The 18893-nt window shown below is 43.3% G+C and overlaps 1 long non-coding RNA gene across 1 annotated transcript; it reads right to left on the bottom strand.

Annotated features, from left to right (window-relative positions):
• Positions 1-8015: 8015 nt before the first annotated feature.
• On the bottom strand, positions 8016-18400 carry LOC146207690 (uncharacterized). Its single transcript, XR_014704108.1, has 3 exons — positions 18201-18400; positions 16023-16140; positions 8016-8388 (listed from the first exon to the last, which is right to left on the bottom strand). It is a non-coding gene; the product is annotated as an uncharacterized LOC146207690 (long non-coding RNA).
• Positions 18401-18893: the final 493 nt, after the last annotated feature.

The raw sequence follows: 18893 nt of genomic DNA, 5'->3' as shown, positions 1-18893 counted from the left end.
AAGACGATGATGACGTCAGAATAGAGGTCAATGGACGATCAGACTCCACCCCAATTATTGGTCGGTCCCCCTGTGTCGGTATGTGCCATCAAATTAGAGGAGAACAACAACAACAATAGATGGCGACGTGATAGACGCTACCGAAGAGGCGGTACACTAGGTCCAGACTTATTTCATGCAGGGAAACCTGAGGAGCTAAACCGAAAAGTCCGGCCTCCGATTTCTTACACGCAGATGGAGTGGTCGACTCTTGCCATAGGTGAACGTGATCGTCTCACTTAATGGGATTTCCGATCCGAAGTTTAGAAAACTATTCCTTTTTACTTCACCTCGTAGTGACGTCACAGTAAACCCCAAACTGCAAATCCTTCCTTCGGCTTTCACCTAGATCATGCAAATAGTCGGCAGGACATTAAGTCGACACCACTTAGTAGGATCTCAATATCACTGGAATTGTTCTGGCACCTTATCATCAGCTGCATCACACGCCGCTACGTCATTTTCGTGTGAAAAATGTGAAAACGGAACATCTTTATCCTGCAAACCTTCTTCATAGAAACAGGACTTCTCAATTGCTCCACAGAAGGTCTCCATCAACTTGCCTTCACAGCATTAATAAGGAAAGTTTCTAACCAACTATTTTGCAGAACGGAACACCTTGCAGAGACGCCGACAAGTCACCGTGGGATACAAAGTTGGCAACTCGTCATCCCGATTACGGTAAAAGAGCGATACATCTACACCTCGAATATTCAAAAAAAAAATATTGAAGGGGCTCCATTAGTAAAGAACACGAACCTCATTTAAGCCAAGCTGTAGAGCCTCCCTGGCTAAAGCTCCGCTGTTCTACACACTGGTTGTTTCAACGAACTTTAAAAAATGACAACCATACAAACGCATAAATAGCAAACATAATTTCTAGCACACACTCTCAGACATATATACGCCATTTAAAGTAAAAGCATTTCTGAAAGTCTAGCTATCATACACAATGTAGCTAATTATTGCATTTCTACCTAAATCTACCTATATGTACCTAGTTATTATAGTTCGCTTCCAATTTCTGCGTGATTGTGCCACGTCATGGGGTTGCAATCCAGACACGCATATGACATTGTTCGGTGCCATATAACTTTCTAATAGGTTATCAGAACTGGTGTGTGCTATGTGGCATGCTTCAAATATATTTTGCAATACTGCCTTTTCTTGCAGGGGCGTAAAAATGTCATGGCCATGAAAGCCGCTTGTTTAATGGCGCTATTTGAGAACTTGGTTAGTAAAGATTGTGGCGGGATTACAAATGTTTCGGAGGCGGAGAGCAGAGTAACTGTACCTATTTTAAATATGTTTACAGATTAAGTGTGTACTGTTATGAATTGCTTCCTGAATTGTGACTGAGTCAAGCTATCTAGCCTGGAATTCTTTGTGCGCAAACATTGTACGGTATATGTCATGAAGGATAGGCTGCCATTGATGAAAGTGTGGCCCGTTTCTGCGCCATAAAATGGGACAGCCGCTAGGCAGTCGAACTATAGTAATAGAAACTGGATAGTAGACGCTGTTTATATAGTTGAGGTCAGCCCAGTTCGTTAAGAATTTGGAGTAATACACCTATGCTGAGCAAAGTCTTTATTTTAATGAAGAATCAAAGGGAACCGAACAAGGGTTGATGAGACGTTCAGCCCACTAATCAGCATTTTAAGAAAAAAGCGTATGAAGCGCATTTAAATGCGCAGCCCTTCGGAACATTAGCCCATTAAGGCCAGTATGGCCATATGGTCGGGGCAGCTCGCAGAAAGCGTTTCGAGTAATGGAGAATTCAAAGACCTCCCAGAAGTGGCCATCAACTGGTATCTTGATAGCTTAATGTTTGTTTCAATAAAGCCATGCGGTGGGAGCCGTAAGGTCTGGAAACTCATTGAAAAGGTGAGAAATAATTAAGTGACTGCAACATAGCAACGAGCGTGTGACAGTCAGCAGCAGGAACAGCGACAGAAGACAACCGACCTGACACCACGCGGGAAATAGTGTCAATTTGAGAGAAGCATCTCCATGCTACACTGGGGTGGCAAAGTTCATTTTGCAGATGTATTTTAAGCAATGGCAGGGTGAATTTACCAAGATGTAGCTTTTTGTATATGCGACCAACTGTGAACCTCTGTGAGAAATCAATATGTATTTATTCTATGAATGAGCCCAATATTTTCCGCGATGCCACATGGACACGCTGGGCTTTAGGGGTCCTTTCTTTATATCGGTGTTCTTTTGCATTACACTGCTGCTTGGATACTTCCGCTGCGCTCCTTTATTTCTTTTATTACCAAATGGACTGTCACTAGATAAAATAGGGGGTGTAGGGTATGGTTGCAAAATGTGTAAATTTTGAAGATTATCAATACAAGCAGGGGAACGCAGGAACAGCTGGTGACTACTGAAAATGACTTTAACAAGCTGCAGCGCCATTTCAAACGACAGAGAAACTTACAGAAACGTTGATACTTGTACACTCTTTTTACATTTTGACTTTCATGCACAAGCATAGCGTTACACAGGCATGGTGGTGACTGATGTTGACGTGCCTTTGTGACATGCCATAGGCAACATAGGCATTTGTTTTTCATTGCACAGCGTGCAGAATTACTCAGATTTATTTCGCAGGAAAAATGCACACAGCGATTGGACACGTTCGGAGAATAAACCAAATGTGCCTGGTCGACGAACGACCCCGATGATTGGTACACCAAAAGAGGAAGCGGCCCACTTTGAAAAAGCAAGAAGAGAATGTGCGGTGGGGACGATTGCAGCAGCAATATGAGCACACAGTGAACAAAGTGTGGTATCGGCATGTGCATTTGATGCGTTAAAGCTTACCATTCCACACGAGCGCCTGGCTCTTCACTAAGTAAGTTTTTCATTGTGTTGCATTGGTTCCAAGAAAAGTATGTCACTTCCAGCCTTTTCCAGTAGCCTGAGGGACCAGCGTGACCATATGGTACACGGGAGGTACTTCGAAACCTAACAATGCAACATGAATAATATTTTGCAAATAAATATAGTATGTGAGTGTATGTTAAAAAATATGCGGTTTACTTCAAGAATATTAAGCAAGCAGAAACCTTTCCCTAATTGGGTAAGTAATGAGGACGTGAATTTATAACCCTAAAGGGCTTATAGCTGCTGTCCCGTTAAAGACGTTTTGCTAAAAGCGAAAAAAAATTAATTCACGCTGCTGCTATAACACGGCGGCAGTGACAGTAACCACGACGGCCCTCTCTTAGCTTGAGCTTTCGAGCAGCGAGAAGCCAGGAGTTTCTGAGAGCACCACCATACTTCATAATCTTTCAATGAACGGTTCAAGAGTGCAACAGCCGGAGGACCCATAGATTATGTTAGCTGTGCAAGGCTCTTTGGTGAAACAGCAGCGATCGATAAAATGAAAACTTTTATTTTTTTCTTAACGCCTCACAGCAGCAACTACATGCATATTTTATACGAGGGTAGAAGAGTCCTTAAAATAGCCCGAGACGCCCACTGGCACCAATATAGTATGCACAAAAGCATACCACAGCAAATGCGTCCCTATATTCACATTCGACCGGCATTTACCCAAAATGTCACCTAATTCTTGCGCGTGTGTAGAACGAAATATCGTGCGCCAGAGAATATCTGGTACGAACCCTTGAAGTACTGATGCCACTCTGTCGTCGTCGCAGCTTGAGGTCGTGCACCACGTAATGAATGAAACATAAACGAAAAATAGCTCAGGGCTGCAAAAATAATTCAAACTGAGGTGGAAGCGCGCAGGCCCGCTTCACCGGCCGCGGCATTAATCAACTCAGCCATCGCCGCAGCCTCACATCGCACGTGGTAGACAGTCACTTTATCGTGCTGCGCACTGCCTTCTTCACGGTCTACCATTCGTGTAAACGTGAGTTTTCAATGGAAGGCCGTGCCGGCAGGTGCACGTGCAAGCCAAAATTTGAACAGCTGGCCGCAACCGTTCAGTTAGTCTTGCCCTGCCGCGGGTGGTAACGACTTTTCGAACAATTCTACGTCGTTGCTGTGGGAAAAAGTCGGGATAGCGAAGCCTGCCGTCCACACTTCCGAACCTAAATATGAAGTCTTCTGATTTCTAACGCTGCACATATTTCAGCGGAAATAGCCCATACACTCATTATGCGTCACGCTGTTAAGCTTAGCCCTATCCATGTTTTCAGCCCTTCTCATTGTTTTAGTTCTTGACGTAAAAACTAAAGGAAAATCGAATTATGAAAAAACAATTTTTGAGTTTTCCATTAACTCCCTTTACCATGATACCCGCTCTTCGCTGGCTCGAACGATGGGCTTGCCCTCCGCACATCAACATCTCTTTTTTTTTTTTTGTGCAGTTACCCAAGTGGCATTAGGGAACAGCCCAACGTTTTATTTGGTTAGGCATTCGAGGCCGTTTCACGCCTAAAGCTGTACGAGCACTGCCCCCAAGCACTTGGAAACGCAGATTGAGGGGATGACAGATGTGGGTAACGAAGACACTTTTGCGGTTGCCAGGATATATATATATATATATATATATATATATATATATATATATATATATATATATATATATATATATATATATATATATATATATATATATATATATATTGAATCACAGAGTGAGCTGATGCGGATATAGAATGTCGCCATTTTTAAGGGACGCAGATGCTCTGCTTTGTCAAGACTTAACTAAAAATCCTCGCGACGACGTGTATTGTGAGAGGTGATAAGGTAGGTGATAAGAAAAGACGTGTATTGTGATAAGGTTCTTCCAAAGCATTTCCCACTTCTTGGTTTCAGTTGTGTCACCGGCTAACTTGGGGTGTCTCAAAGGTGTTCGGTTTTATTAGCCGAGATAGTAATTTAACCCACTTTATTCTTTAGAATATAACAAAAAGGCGAGAGCGTTCTAGTTTTGCAATGCCACTTGCTTAAACATTCCGTACCGGACGCTGAATCCAAATTTGCAATAGTTACGTCCAGTGGATGCATACGCTTTAAGTCGGTCCTCGCATTTTAGATCACTTGATTTGAAAGCTAATGTAGCACGCTCGTTTGGCTAACAGAGAGGAAGAAATATTAAATGAGGCAAGGGAAATAAAATTCTAATCACAGTTTAAGGATTCCTTCTAGATGTCCTCCCCTGACATGAAGCAACTTTAATTTAAATTCCAGCATAGTCCAATTAGCGAGGCATTCCTTGGTTTTCTGCACATTTCGTGGTCGATGGGGGGATTCTCAACTAATGACGCGAAATCATAAGCACTCAGGGTGGATGCTGCTCTGTCATAATTGTCGTATCCGAGGGGAAATTTCACAATGGTATTTTTCAGTTATAATGTGATATAGATAACACAGATGGCAGTGCTAATCCTCCTTTAGAAGTTGACTGCTTCATTTATATCAAATCTGCAAATGTCTCCAACCAAGTCTTAATTCTCTCTAAAATGCTTTGAAGAGCTAGGGTATTGCGATCCTTGAATAAAACGAAGGTTACTTTAGAGGCGATAGAACACTTTCGTTATCTTCAAGGAAGTAAACAATTTTGGGGCTGTAGAGCTGAACGACTAGAATTGCTTGGTGCCAGATGAAGTAATATTTAGCGATTAAGGCTGTATCAATTACTGCGCTGGAGAGGTTCGTTTATCGTAACAACGCTAATCGATCCGGCTAAAAATTCAGACGTCATGAACTGAGCACTGTTCCACACTCGTACACTTGCTTATGCTAGAAAACCAACAGGCTCTCTCAATCAGTTCGCACAAAGAATAATTTGAAAAACAAATTGGACACTGAAGCTCCGACTTTAAGGGGATGACGTGACAGCATTAACGGCTCTTGTTTGCCACCTCTCCTTGCGGATCCTGGTTCGCGTGCATGCACGTTGTTACTTGTACGACTCTAATAACACAGTTTGGGCTTTTAATGTACTCAAAATACTAATTAGCATACGATGGGAACCTACCAGATGGTATAAGAAATCACCCGATCTAGATGAGATTCTCCGTTTCACCAAGCAGCATAAGAGAGCATGTCCGCATGGTCTAGGCGCACCGTCTCTATAACTCGAGATTGGAATTCCTGGAAGGCTGTATTCCGATGCCGCCTCTTTCCGATGGCGAAGACTGAGTTGGCAACGGCTTCCAAGTCGGCCACATCATTTCGACTCATTCCGGCACAAAACCCGATGACTAATAAACGCACGATCATGTCGCCTATCACTATCACTATCATTATCACATTTTTTTTTTAACTGCTGGTTGCTCTAAAGCGTATGGTAAGTGTTGGAAGTCTTTTACATTGTTGGCATAATTAATAAAATTTTAAATTGCGCTCCAAAGTCCACTGAAGCGATGCGCACGCACCAAAACCGCCGGCGCCGGCCTGGTGTACCCGAACTTGACGTCATGATGGGCTATTTACGGACAACAGTGGTGTTTGCTTGGAGGGCGGTCCCGCTTGTGCTCGTTTTCTTGTAAAAACTGCCGTTTGCGTTCCTTTCTGCCTTTTTAAAGTATGATAGCCTTGTTCACAGAACAAAAAATTATAGAATGCTGCACGTAACTCATGCTTTTGCGAAAATCGTTTCAACTTCCCTTCAAGCAACAGGTGAAAAATACAGAAGGTAAAAGTTGGATAAATTCTATGAAAGGAAACAGTGTGGAACTATACCAAAAGTGGAAAAGGCAGATCAAGAAGGGAGCTTTCTTTGATATCTCAATAGGCAATACCCTACTTTTTAAAGGTGGATCAGGGTACCTTAGAACACGCAGCTAAAAAAAGAAATAACTATGAAGATGACACATTTGCAGTATGGGGTAAATCCACACAAACAATTAACCATCTTATACTCGAATGTGATGTTATCCGTCCGGAAGCCGATGCAGGCGCAGTCATTCTTCCTGAGGCCCTGGGGTTTAGAGATGCCAGTGGCCGGGTGAATGAACCTGCTGTGGAAGCCAGAAATAAACTATTGGAAGATAGGTGCTTCAAAGCAGAAAAGTGACATAATGTTAGTAATGTAGAAACAACAATGCAATAAATAGAATGATGGTATAGAAAACTTATCTAAATCAATAAATGAAATAATAGGGGGGGGGGGGGAAATGATTATGATAGCAACTGCTACCACCCCGTTTCAAAGGGGACGCTCCTATCTTCCATCCGTCCATCCATCCATCCATCACCGGCCTGCCGCCCAAGCTGTCGCGCTCTACGCTGGTTGTGCAAATTTAAAAAGGACGCGGAGCGGACGCGTTTCTGTAACTATACACGTGTGATGAGTACGCTGCGGACTAGCAGTGCGGGGCGTTCGTATGAGTCCTCTCGTCTTCTACAAGTGCGGATGGTGTATCTATGCCTGCTCCTGCTCAGAAGCCTTCCACAAGTGCGGGCAGTGGATGTAAGTCTGGTCCTCGGCGCTGGTGTTAGCCAAGTAAGTAACCCCGCCTAGACAGGCGATGGTCTCGGCTATCTTCCGCGTCAAAGTAAAACGTACCCGAGTGACACGGTTCGTAAAACAAAGAGAGGGCGCGCTGCGCGTCGGGGGGCTATGCTCCGGCGGTGAGGGAACTCGAGTTTCAACCGAGCCGCGACTGTGAGCAGTCGAGTGGTTTGAACAGGGTTTTCGCGTTATGGGGGCTAGTAAGCCTTTCGCTTTAAAATTATTTGGTTAATTGCTGTGGTGGACGAGCAGCGTCTGTAAACATGTAATCCCAGCACGCACTGAGGTGCAGGGAGTTACCCCGGAACGTAGAGAGCGCCAAATTAACTAGGAGCGCTGATCCTTCTTCACGTGTTCTGTAGTTACCAAATGAAGGTGGCGCCATCGCATCTATCGCTTGGGGGAGTTAAGTTCTTGCAGGAGCTCAGTCGACTGCTCTAGCAAGTGAACAAGTGTTCAGGCTTATAAGTGGGAATGGACGCAAGCGAAGAGACAGCTACGACTCAATCACGAAGTATATCTCCGCAATAACTACTAGTAGTAGGTCATTTTTCTTTATTCAGGTTTACTATGAAGCCAAAGCATAAATCCGCCTACCACAAATAGGAAATATTGAAGGTTAACCAAGTTTATATTTTGTTTCTTCTTTGTTTATCCCGGTTATGGGTGAATGCTCGTCATGTTTTTTATTTTATTTTTTTCAGGTCGCTATTAATCAGCTTTACATTCATCTAGCCTTCTTGAATTTCTTTCTGTTTGTGAACATTGCTGATGCATCAGGGCCAGAGCTATCCCACTAGGACGAGTACACAGGGCAAATTGTGCGGATACATCTTGGCAGGGACAGAGTCGCACACACAACCTTTAGCGCCGCATGAATCTCCTGGCTTTTGTCCAGGCAAGCACTAAGTAGAAAGGAAGAAGATTGCAAAACATATTTAGTAATTGCTGGATCCAAATCTCTGTTGTACGCAGTTAGACAGTAGTACTGCATATTGACAAATACCTGAAAATTGTGTCACTCAAATATGTTGAATATGTTGCTCTATTTCTTTTCTTCGCTATTAATGTCGTAGGGTAAATTAATGTTTAAAAACTACTCTAATTTCGTTCCTACTTCGGTTCATGAACTTCAGGAATTCGCGTCTAAGCGTAAGCAATGATAAAGCCAAAATAAATCATTGAATCGATCACTTTCGCTGACTACAGCATCACAGGGTCCAAAACAAGAATAAAAGGTTAACAATTTTGTGGTGATGCAATTTCAAACGTCAGTGACTTCAAGAGCACCTCGTTTCGTAAAGCATGTCTCTGTTGTTTTATACTTTGCAGTTAAGATTATATCCTAGTTCAATAAATGCACTTGCCACGTGGCCAAACCACATACTTTGCCCATTTCACACATTAAAAAACATGAGATAGGCCAAACATGCACAACGCTTCAGACGGCATTGACGCGTTCTCTTTGGTCGCATTCAGAATAACCCTTACGCGATCGGCAGCCTCAGCCAGACTGACTGCACAACATGCCTTTCAGCGCGGCCAACAATCTTGAGCCTCGGGAAGGGAACACTTATGAGAACTATGCTCAAAGAGGCAATGTGCAACTAATTAGTAGATGGTTCGGGAGGAAAATTAGGAGACGTAACTAAGCAGACTCATTCGTTGTGTTCACTAGATCAACATGACCGTGTGCATACTGCGGTGTGACAGCTACGAGACGGTGCTTTTTTCGGACGTCAAAGGAAGGCTGTTGTTACCTTATGCTTGGGATGAGGAAGATCACGAATCTAAAAACGAACATATAACGGGTTGGCACCAGCGAATCAGTAGAGAAGGCCCTGTAGTGAGTATAGTTAGGCTGACGATTACGGGTCGAATTTAAAAAGGAACGAGATGGAAAGAGAGTGCAATACGAAGGCAACATAACTGAAGGTAGATAACGGTATACTGTTCTGTAAAATGCGGTGGGAAGTCAGATAGGCAGATTAGATACCATAGTTTGCGGTGAGAAGGTGCGGATGAAATTAGATGGCACATGGTAGGTCTTGTTAGAGCTACATGTGAGGTGTTATGGGACTAATAATCCTCTCGCACCAGAAGCCTGCCAATGGTGCGCGTCATTTTAAAGCTGCAAGGTTTCAAACGGTGAACGCCGCTGACGGAGGATTTTTTTTCTACATGGGGGCACTAAATCTTTGAAGAGAATAGATAACAAACTTTGGTGACATTTTTCTTCTCGTTAATGATACGTAAGGCATTCGTGTATATCCATCCGCACGCAGTTTTCGCCTACAAGCGCTAAATAATTTATAATTGAATTTTGTTTTCTCACCAGTTTCGGTTTCAGCAGCCGAAAGATGGCTGTGGCGTCACAATTAGGTCTTGTCGCGCTGTATGAAAAGCAGCTGTATAATCGGCGATTCTTTACTTGTAGTGATTCCTATTCTTGAGGCAGGCTGCCCTTATCATTGTAGTCAAACAAAATGACAGAGCAATGATTATATCGCTGTATTTTCATCGCTCGCGTGAGCTAGTCTTGACTTACCAAGATACTTTGTTGGGCGAGTTGGTACTTATTCATTATTAATTTAAACAGCGCGAACGCAAAGACAAAGAACAAGATAAAAGAAAACCACAGTACAAGCGCTGACTCACAACTATGCCTAAGCCCTTTACTCCAAGGCCCAGAAAAAACAAACATGAAGAAAACGAAACAATCATGTGAAACAACCCCTTGGTTCACCTGCTGCAGAAAAAGTCACTCAAAAAAGACACCGCTTTGCTTGAAAGATTAAGAGAAGTCTTGCTGACACACTTATTGTCCGTGGAAATAAAATATTATTCCAGTATCTCTCTCGCCATCTTCTCTTTGTAGCGATACAAAATCCTAACCTGGTCAAACTTAGGAGTGCACTTCTTCTCCATCTTCATTATTTCACATGAATGGCAATGTGATAACAGAAACAAACTTGACTGTGACGCTACAGCTATTGCTCGACTGTTCAAAACGGAAACCGTTACAGGTGAGAAAAGATATTCAATTACAAAATTATTCCAATCTCGTAGGCGAATACGACGTAGTTCTGCGCGTAGAATAATGTCTTAGGCATCATTACAAAAAATATAACACGACATCCCCCCCCCCCCCCCCCCACAAAAAAAAAATAACATTGTGTCTACACCTCTTAAGCTTTAAAACTGCAAAGCAGTTGGTTAAAACGGTCGACTGCGATTCCAAGGAATGGACGTTCGATTCCCGGTGGAGACAGGATTTATTTATAGAGCTGGTTACGAGGGACTACGGCGACGACGCAAAGCGCAGGAACGGGCATAAAAGAGCTGCGCCCTGTACCCATGCCTTCTTGCTCTCTGCTTTCATCTTGGTCCTCAATGCTTTCGCCTTACCATTTTCCTTCGCCTTAACTCATCATCCGTCCTCTCTACACCGATCTCAGCATTCCCCCTGTCACTTTGTTCGCGACTGCCGCACTTGCATCCTCTATTTACTGTCTTTCATTTTCCGCCTTGTTTTTCGTCTACTCTGCCAGTGACGAGGCCTAGACATTACACCGGCCAGCCATTAATGCCTAAGTGGTTTTTTCTAAACATATACCTCGAGTTTTCTGAACTTAGACCTGTGCTTTCAAAATGAGGGTCAGTGCACCTCAGGAGGGTAGAGGAGCGATTTTCTAGCTGCGCGGAACTGATGGCCACGAAAAAGGAAAGTGAAGAGATGCCTCTGGCCCTGCTAGACGTAATTTCATGGGTTAAAAGCAAAAAGCTTCAAAGCTAGAGAAACGTGAGAGGAGTGCGGAAATGGCATTCGAAATGGGGCGAGAGAGCGAGCGTCTATTTCGCTTGCTGATTCCGGTATTAGTGAAACGCGAGCTCTGTCCTGCGACCGAGAAGCGCGGAGGTTTATACTGAGTCAAATGCTTTTTCTCTAATCAATGAATGCTATGTATAAGGGATGGTTAAATTTCGAGCATTTTTCTATCCCCTGGTTGATGGTATAGATTTGATCGATAGTAGAGCATCCTTTCCGATAACCTGCTTGATCTTTTGCTTGGTTGACGTCTAAAGTTGTCCTCATTCTATTAGCAATTACTTTGGTAAATACCTTATACGTAACAGACTGTAAGCTGATTGATATGTAATTTTTCAAGTCCTTAGCGTCCAACTTCTTATGAATTAAGATAATGTCTGCGTTCTTCCATGGTTCCGGCACCGTCGATGACAGCAGGCATCGCTCATACAGGATGGCCAGTTTTCCTAGCACGATATCGCCACCGCTCTTCGACAAATCTATAGTTACCTGACCCTCTTCAGCTGCTTTCCCCCTTTTCATAGTTTCTAATGCTTGCTTAACTTCATCCTTCGTCACTGGCCGAACGTCTGATTGCATTTCCCTACCACCAATCTCATTATTGTCCTGACTTCTTTGGCTACTGCAGATATCACTATAGAACTCCTCGGCTACTTTGACTATCGTGTCCATATTCGTGATGACATTGCCCGCCTTTCCTTTAGCGCATACATCTGATTGTTGCCTATGCCCGATTTTTTTCTTCATCGCTTTAAGGCTTGCCCCGCCGGGGTGGTGCAGTGGTAAGACGCCCGACTACTGTGCCGGAGTTCCCGGGTTCGAACCCGACCGCGGCGGCTGCGTTTCGATGGAGGCGAAACGAAGAGGCGTCGTGTGCTGTGCGATGTCAGCGCACGTTAAAGATCCCCAGGTGGTCGAAATTACTCCGTAGCCCTCCACTACGGCTCCCCTTTCTCTCTTTCCACTTTCATTCCCACCTTCCTCCCTTCCCTTACGGCGCGGTTCGGGTGTCCACAGAGCAAGTGTGACAGTTACTGCGCCTTTCCCTTCCTGTGAACCAATTTAACTTATTATTTAGCTTTAAGGCTTCTCCCGTTCCTTACAGCATGCTCAATTTTCTCCATGTTATACTTCTTTATATCGGTCACTTTGCACTTATTGATTACCTTTGATATCTGTGCCAATTCTATCTGGTCTGTTGGATTAGAAACTTTCATACTTTGCCGTTTCTTAATCAAATTTATCGTCTCCTTAGCTATCCTACCACCCACTTCTATAGCGTACTCAGTAATGATATCTCTGAAATTATTGTTTATTTCTTCTAGGGTAATGTCGCCATCCTCGGTTAGAGCTAAATATCTATTGTGTAGCGAGGTCCTGAACTCTTCTGCTTTCCCCCTCACCGCTAGTTGGTTGATGAACTTTTTTCTTATTAATATTGCTGAATATATTGTGCAAATCAAGTAAAAGAGATGGGCATGGGCAGGACATGTAGTGCGAAGAGAGGGTAACCTATGGTCGCTTAGGGTAACAAATTGGATTCCAAGGGAAGGAAAGCGTCGCAGGAGGCGGCAGAAGTTAGGTGGGCGGATGAGGTTAAGAAGCTTGCAGGGGTCAAGCGGGTGCAGCTAGCACAGGACGGGTAATTCGCAGAAATATGGGAGAGGGCTTCCCCCTGAAGAAAAAAAAGAAAGTTAATAAATATTGGTGAGGCAACCACCTGCCCGAATTGTAAAGAATGCTTCCATACGATTATCTGCTAGAGTCTCATGAAAGGTTCGATCTTTCACTAAACAGAGTTTAAATAGGCAGGAGTCGTCATGCATACTCCAGATTTTCCTATCCACATGCTGCTTGATATTGAAGTGCGATTACTTGTTCAATCCAGTTCAGTCGTTCAGTCGTGTCCGAATCTTCGTGACCCTATGGATCATGTCACGCCACGCTTTCCGGTCTCTCACTATCTTCCTAACATCACATAACTTCATCTGCAGTGCCTCAAGGATGCCACTAACCATCGCGTTCACTGCCTACCCCTTCTCCGGTGACCCTCAACCTTTCCCAACATCAAATCTTTCTCCAGCGACTCCTCTCTTCTCATCAGATGACCAAAGTAGCTGAGCTTTAACTTTAGAATTTGACCCTCCAATGAGCAGTCAGGGTTTATGGTCGACAATATCGACTGATTTGATCTTCTGGCAGTCCAAGGAACTCTCAAGAGTCTTCGCCAGCACCACAATTCAAACGCGTCAATTCTTCGGCGGTCAGCCTTTTTCACAGTCTAACTCTCGCATCCATACATCACAACTGGAAAGACCATAGCACGAGTTATACGGATCTTGGTTGGCAGACTAATGTCTCTGCTCTTTACTAGGCGGTCAAGGCTAACCATTGCTCTCTTTCCAAGAAGAAGGCGTGTCCTAATTTCATGGCTGCAGTCTCCTTCCGAGGTAATCTTGGAGCCCAAGAAGAGAAAATCTGTCACAGCTTCCACTTCTTGTCCCTTGATGCTCCAGGACTTGATAGGGCAAGACGCCATGATCTTTGACTTTTTAATGTTCAGTTTAAGCCCAAACTTCTGTCTTCTTGTACGCGCATCAGAATCTGATGCGATTACTTGTAGCTTAGGTTAAAGCATTTCCACGATCATTACGCTCCTCAGTAGAAATAGGAAATAAACTTTTCCCGGTTTGGTGTTATGTAAACGAAACATTATGGTAAGGCTATTCTTTCAAATAACATTCCACTTAGGCGCCAAAAGTCAATCTCATTGTTAATGCAGTATTATATCCCTTCTCTTCGTTTTTTTTTTCTTTTTGATAAAGATTTCATTGTTGAGGGCTTTCTTAGAAGCGAATTGCGAGTTGTTTTTTTTATACTAAATGAGTAGTTAGTTGTTCCGCGTGCCGATTTTGCAACCCTAGAAAGCATGGTTTTGATATTTGTTACAGAAACGGACCTTCTTTCGTCGAAGACGAACGGTTTTCTTTTAGAGCACATCTCTTACGCGCCCGTTACATAGTTGAGCAGCGTTGTCGTTGGTTCCGTAGCCGCTTCAACCATGCAAACGAGAGTCACGAGCCACAGACCATGAGAAAGTCATGAAAGAAATAGAAAACTGACGTCGAGCGCCCTAAGCATTGCACTCTTCGCGGGCTGTGCAGTGGGCTTTCGACCACTGTGCATAAGGATACGGGATCGAATCCCAGCCGGGGCGGCCGCTTTTTGATGTAGGCGAAAAACAAGGCGCCCGTGGGCTGTGTGATGTCAGTGCCCGTTAAAGAACCCCAGGTGGTCAAATTTTCCGAAGCTCTCCACTACGGCTTCTCTCATAGCCTGAGTCGCTTTGGTAAGTTAAATCCCATAATCAAAATCAACCAATGCATCGGAAGAAGAGAAAAAATGGCGGCGAGCTATTGTTCTCTTTGGCTCGCGAGAAAAATAAACAGTACTTTTTGAATGCATATAGATACATACTTGCGTTTCTCAAATTCTTTCACCAATATAAATGTTATACGCTTAGATAGCTGGGCTCAATCTTCGCCTTAGGGAGTGTCGGCTTTATAATTCTCTCAGTTTGGCATTCAGTATGCGAATTTCCCGACAACATGGTCGATCACTGTGGCTTTAGAACAAGAGGTTAATACGACCTTCGTTTGCTTGAAGGAGATGTAATTCTTAACCTGCTAGCAGGAGCGTGAAGGAAGAAGTCAGCGATGCATAGAAGTGAAAACGGAGAAGAAAGTGCGCGGGTGGGAATAATTATTGCACCTGCAATATAGCTTACCCCTAATTTTAGTATATGGACAATTTCCAGGTTTAAGTGGTTCCAGCATATATCAGCCAGGCTGCAGATCCCTTATTGAATACTGCGGTGTTTACGCATTTAACACATACTTGTAATGTCCATTTATGTAAAACCAGACAGTGCGAGGTAAGAATGACGCTGTTGAAATGCAGAATTCCGGGCTTGAATTTATAGTACGCATATGTGGGTGGACACCGACAAACCTGTGTCAATCGTGCTCAGAAGTGGAATCAATAGAACACGTTTTTTCCTCTCATGCCAGTGCTTCACATTTGAGAGAAGGACATACCTGGAGATCCCCCTCTCTAGGTTTGGACTCCCCTTGTCACTGCCCTTTTTACTGTCGTTTGATGCGAGTGCCAAGGGATTTGCGTTGGACACTATTTGCGAAATTATATATGAATACATTGCAGCTACAGGTAGGTTAACTTATTGACCCCTTTCCAAATTCTTGCGGGTTATTTTTTTTTTTTGATCAAAATATTAGGGTTGTTATAATTTTATATCCACAATTCTTATATCTGCATTATTATAATTCTTTCCATTCTCGCTTTGCGACATGCGTGTGCTTGTAATAAAATTTGTAGACAACACGACATCTTGGCCAATCACCATGGTGGGTACGTGCGATTTTTCAAGAGACCGACAGAAACAACAACATTAATAAGTTCTCATTGCAGCATCGCCCTTGTCTATATGTTAGTGTCTCTCTTCTGTGCATCGTTCTCGGTTCAGCTGCGTTTTATATGTATGAAGGCCAACTAACCCAACATTCCACTCTATTACTGTTCGAACAATTCTGCGCGAAAGAAATTCACTATGCAGGTCAGCCTGGAACGTAGGATAATTTCAAAAGCACAATGGCTAGCATTCATCTTGACTGAAGCTTATAAATGATATACCAGCAGAGGACATTTTCTTTCGTTTGGGATTCTGAAACGTCCACGATTATGTGGCCTTTGGGCTTGGTAACTGTGCTTGATGTCAGACCTCTGTTCAGCTGTAGGCGGATATCCGCATCTGAAAGGAGAGAAAACAGCTGATATCATTATCACCGAAAACGTGTGAGCGACAGTTGTTGCTTTGTTTTCCTTACAACACCAAAACAACACTACGTAGCCCCATGCTATTAAAATGAACTCGTAAAATAGGGAGGTTGAAATCAATTTTATAAACAAGCCAATAATTTTAATTTTACAATTTGTAACTTCACACCAGCGCAGACGTGGATACCCAGAAGGGTGAAAAAAGCCTTGCGCTGCAGATTTCATAATTGTTTTCTTAGAACGGTTAAAGAAGTCTAGCGTACTTCAATGCTGCTATTTAGGCCAGCTTATAGCGTACCGATCTTACAGGCAAAAACGCAAAAATGTTTAAAAGTGATGCTTTAGGAAGTGCACGACAACGGTACAAATTCGTCTGTAGAAACAGCTGTCTTTGGCTTGACTTCGTTCTCCAGACGTGGGAGACGTCTACAAGCTTACTAGGTCACAGCAATACGAACAAACAGATTAAAGGAAAGGGACACAACAGACACTGTGTGTCTCGGTGTGCCATGCCGCGCTCTTGTAAGCTATGTATTTTCAAACAACTGATTCCTGCCAGAGTTATGTTCTGTACTGCTTTCTTTTCCCGGCTTCTGACGGTGCGCACCCTCGCACGTGATGTAACAATCACACATACCATTCCATATCAGCCGACCACCCTTTGCATGTAGCCTGTGCCTCACGCCTCGTGCAACCCTCCTTTCAAATGGTGGGACACCGTTCATAATACGATGTTAAATATTCCGAAATTTCAGTCGGGCGCTCTGAACAAATGTAGGATATTTAAATAATATTTGTTTTTTATTATTTCGGTGGGCTGGCAGCACCGTGGTAAGATATTTACGAACACTTGGAAGTTTTGCTCAGGTGCGAATGACGCTGTTCAGAAAGGCATATGGGGAACATATTTTACAAGCAGGTATTTTTCCCCTTGCTTTTATCCTTTGCGCCCACATTAGCCCGACTTGCTCTGTGTATTCCTACTTTTCCTTTTTTGAACTTACTGCTCTGTTGCTGTAGGGCTGCTTTTCTTTGCCTCTCGGTGAGGTCGAAGGTCTTCTTGTACAAAAGCTCTGAGTAAAGACACTGACAAGAGTGCTCTCTGCAGATGCTGCTTATATGAATCAGTCGAGTAGCATGGCGTAAAGGTGGAGGGGGTTTCCGCTTGTCGCTGTTGACTCCGCCCCGCGTTGTGCATTCAGTCAAAGGTACAATCATTGGCGACGTTTCATAAAACAGTAAAATGAGCCGCTATAAACCAGCCTGATTATTGGCTCAGTCACCGGTACTTGCAGACACAACAAAGCTCAGATAGGCGTAGCTCATGCTGAATAGCCATAGCTCGGACGATCTCACTGCATGCCTAATATCCTTGGATCTTTGACACGACTGATGAGCGAAATCTTCAAAGGCTTCTAGCCCTCACTAAGCCAGAAGTAGGGCTCGCGTCTTCTCGTAAGCGGTGATAAAACTGTCCACAAAATAGAATGCACTGTTTTGGATCCATGAAGTCCAGGACTTCTTTAAGGATCGATGAAATACTGAAAAGATGCCAACTGCAGTTGACCACACCTTTGTTTGGCTGATCTTGCGAATCACTGGTCTCCAGTACTACATGTGTCTGCTACGCATGTTTAAGGGGAAACCTGAGGATACTTGGACAGGTTTAGAGAAAAGGGGACGGTGCTTTAGGCGCATGCGGTTGTTGCACGAATATTTGGCGGTGAGTTCTTGCTTATCTGAAACAGAAACTTGCACATACCCGAGTTCGAATCAAGTCCGAGCACGCCACCTAAAAAGTCAACTGTAATGGGCAGAATCTGAAGAATATGGATCCAGGAGGAAACATGACACAAACACAGTCGAGTAAGCTGTCACGCTCACTGTGTAAGCACGAGTAAACTGTCAAGAGTCAATAGTCATAAGCAATGTACATAACGTTAAAGGAAGATAATATACACAACAATTAGTGGAGAAAGTATAGATTAGTATAAATTCTGCTATACGTATCAAATTGAAAACGTATATGCTTACTCCGTTGCTGCTACCAAACACAAAGTGATGCACATGCATTGAAAAGTCCAAAACATATCAAGTTGCCGCAACGTCTCGGCCGTAAAAAAGCAGGTAATGTATATCCAATAAAGCTGCAAGCTTAAAATGAACTCTGGTATCCGCGCAAAAGCAGTCGGTGTGTTACTCATCTAATGGTTTCTTTAATCCACATTTTTTCTAGCTGCAAGATATACCCAGTCGTTGTGAGAACGTCTTTTGCATGCTGTTAAGAAAAGGCAGATCATGGGCTAAATGACGTCTCCCATGAATATTATGATAACCTCTATATCGTCGGCGGGAATACTTCAGCAATAGTTGATCCACGACTGCAAGTAAGCATTTCCGTTCTTCATTATCATGAAATTTTATGAGAAATAACTTTCAAGAACTAGCCAATAACGAAGGGCGAGCTTCATCGAACAATTTACGAGAATTTGTGTGCCCTTACTGCCTACTTGCTAAGCTACTTATATTACACATCTGTACAGCTACGTAGGCATGACAATATTTATTCCGTTTAATGTACATAATTATCCTGCAAAGTATTTCAGTTCGAGATTAGCAAACTAAATTTCTGTGTATTATACTTTCCTAAAACTATGTTCTGCATCTCAAAAACGGGAGGTTTGATGCGGTGTTAAGGCGTCTGCTTCTTATAAATATTTAATTTCA

Source organism: Amblyomma maculatum, chromosome 1 (genome assembly GCF_055883805.1).
Source record: "Amblyomma maculatum isolate TAMU_Amacu chromosome 1, ASM5588380v1, whole genome shotgun sequence".
NCBI classification, from domain to species: domain Eukaryota; kingdom Metazoa; phylum Arthropoda; class Arachnida; order Ixodida; family Ixodidae; genus Amblyomma; species Amblyomma maculatum.
This window is presented reverse-complemented; position numbering and strand designations above follow the sequence as displayed.